Consider the following 3,278-nt stretch of genomic DNA (forward strand, 5'->3'; position numbering starts at 1 on the left):
AATAATAATCCTACCTAAGATATAAAAATCTAAACCTTAATATTAATCTATACACTCATGACACTCAGTCTCACATTATACCTGGACAATTTTCATAACAAATAAATATACCATGAAACACACTTGAAGATTATAATTACACCAAGTTTAAGGTGTAGCTGAAGACACAATGTTTTGGTACGTTGACACAGACCAGTACTAATGCAGATGAGTCTATATACTGCTCAACAAATACTGCCACAGAACGTCACTCTCGTCAGATGAACTGCACTTCCAAAAACAGCTGGTGATAATAACACTTCAGTCCACAGCTCACGCCAAATATACAGAGGATGTTCCTCTTACCTGAGAGAAGACACCTACTTGCTCCAACAAGGCCACTCTGGTGCTGATACAGTGGATACATCGACGAAAAAGGCTCTCGAGCCCAGATCTACGCACAACTGCCAACGTCAAGATTAAGCCAGTAGGTCACTTAAATCACAGTTGCACGTCGTACTCCCACATGTAGCTCCATATACAAAACTGCCTTTCACATTAAGAAGCAGCTCAATACCAGCAGATTGTTGTTCACCAAGAACAAGCGAGAAATCTTCACAATAGGAAGATATGTATATATAATCCACAACAGCAGACAGATCAGCAGCTCCAGAGTCTTCAACGGCCTTGAACTAGACTCCCGAGAATACTTTAGAGAGCCACAAATCACCTCTCCTTACAACAACACTCCCAGTCACCATAAAGAAAAATAAACAGAGTTACAAATTTGGCAAGGAAGCAAAAACACTGAGGAAGGCCAAAAGACTTAAAACTGCACTCAATAGATGGCGCCACAAAAACTTAAGCTTTTTTCAACCAAAGCAAATTAACCCTACATTTAACCAAAATATAAATTAACATAAAACCAACAGCAAAATTCTAACTTAACTTAGTTTTACAAAATTGCAAACAATAGAAAAATTAAAGCCATCAGTGGGAAAATGCAAAACAAAGAAAATTTACTTTAAAATTACGTTACTGCCTGACACCTTCCTCCCTCAAAAAAAAAAATTAATTTGACTAAACAGGAAAATGAATTTTTTTAAACCTTAATACGAAAATATAAGGTAAAGTAAACATGACAAACAAAAACACTCACACTAGGACTACTTAATCTAACTGCTCAAAAAAAAAAAAAAAAAAAAAAAAAAAAAAAAACGGGGAACCCGGGATTGCACAAAAATAAGCAATAACAACATTAGAATACATTAATAGCCTATACACCATCTGAAAAAGGAAATTAGAAAATCAGAACGGCATCACAGCCAGCACGTCACATCCTAGAAAGTGCATCGGGGATCTTGTTGTCCACTCCTTTTATATGTTGAAGACCAGGTTATATTCCTGAAGGAGAAGTGCCCATCGCAGAATCCTTTGATTTGCTCCTTCATCTTATTTATGAACACCAGCGGGTTATGGTCCGTCAACACTTCAACCTGGAGAGAACTAGATAAATAAATGGAAAATGGGATACGCTCTTCACCAGAGCCAAAGCTTCCTTCTCTATGGTGGAGTACTTTCTTTCGGCCGGAAGTAACTTTTACTGAAGTAAGATACAGGGTGCATTTCCCCTTATCATCTCTCTGAAACAGGACTCCTCCAATGCCCACGTCGCTGGCATCCACAGCCAAAACAAAAGGTTTATTAAAATTTGGAGAGCTAAGAATTGGTTCCGAGACTAATACCGATTTCAAATTAAAAACGCTTTTTCACACACTGTACTCCACAAAACTTAGTGTTCTTTTTCAATAGATTAGTTAAAGGCTGGGCGATGTCAGCAAAATTCTTCACGAACCTCCTGTAATACCCTAACATGCCAAGAATTTTATGGACACCACGGACATTACACAGCTGAGGAAGGTTGGCTATAACCTCAATATTAGCATGTTTAGGAGCAACCTTCCCCCAAACCAACCTCATGACCAAGATAGGTCACTACAGCCTTACCAAACTCACACTTATTGATATTTACAACCAAACCAGCCTTTCTTAAAACCTGAAACAGTTTTCTTAACCTTTCAACATGGGTTTTCCAGTCCTGACTGTATACCACCAAGTCGTCAATATATATTTCGGTACCTTCCAGCCCGCATATCACCCTATTCATAAGGCGCTGGAACGTACAAGCTGCATTTTTCAAACCAAAAGGCATCACCTTACATTCATACAACCCATTTGGGGTGACAAATGCCGAAATCTCACGGGCCCAGAGACAATGGCACCTGCCAGTAACCCTTCAATAAGTCTAATTTAGTTACAAACTTGGCATTCCCTATCCGGTCTATTAAATCTTCAATCCGAGGAAGAGGGAAACTGTCACTCTTGGTTACCTGATTAACTCTACGGTAGTCAACACACATTCTATAGTCACCATCAGGTTTCTTTACCAGAACTATAGGAGAACTCCACGGACTTGAGCTGGGTTGAATAAGATCATGGTCCAGCATATACTGCACCTCCTTCTCAACTACTTTGGCTTTTTCTGGGTCAAGCGGTAAGGAGCCTGCTTTACTGGACGAGCATCACCTACTTCAACATCATGTTCAAGTCATGAAGTAAGCCCTGAGTCTCTAAACACTTCTGGAAAAGACTTTATCAAACATAACAAGTCTTTCTTCTGACTTCATCCAGATGCTCCAGCAAAACATTAGCCTTATTAAAAATCTCAACATTAGTTTTTAAATTCTCTACAGATACATGGTTATCAACATTATTATTGGGATCATCAACCTTAGAAAATACAGTAGCTAGAGGACATGGTATTTCATAAACAATATTTAAAGGATCTGGATTTCTACCTTCATATTTCTTTAATCTATTAATGTGAAAAATTCTACTCTTTCTAGTAGAACCTGGAGAATCTAATTCATAATTAAGGTCAGACACCTTTCTTATTACCTTCCATGGACCTTTAAATCTGGGTTTCAGAAAACTATCAGGGTCCATATCTAAAACCAGAACCAGATCTCCAGATTTGAAAGAACGACTTACTGCCTTGCGATCATGGAATGTTTTCATACTAGCCTGGGAAGCTTGCAAATTATCCTGGGCAAACTTCCAGGCACCACTCAATTTATTTTTCAAATTAGATAAAAATATATTTAAATTTTGAATTTGTTTTCGTCCCCCAATCAACACTTCAAACAACACTTCCAAAAGACCTCGAACCTCATGACCATACACCAATCTGAAAGGAGAAACACCAGTAGATTCATTTGGGTGAGTTCTTAAGGCAAATA

The sequence above is a fragment of the Macrobrachium rosenbergii genome, chromosome 2 (genome assembly GCF_040412425.1).
Source record: "Macrobrachium rosenbergii isolate ZJJX-2024 chromosome 2, ASM4041242v1, whole genome shotgun sequence".
In the NCBI taxonomy this organism is placed as follows: domain Eukaryota; kingdom Metazoa; phylum Arthropoda; class Malacostraca; order Decapoda; family Palaemonidae; genus Macrobrachium; species Macrobrachium rosenbergii.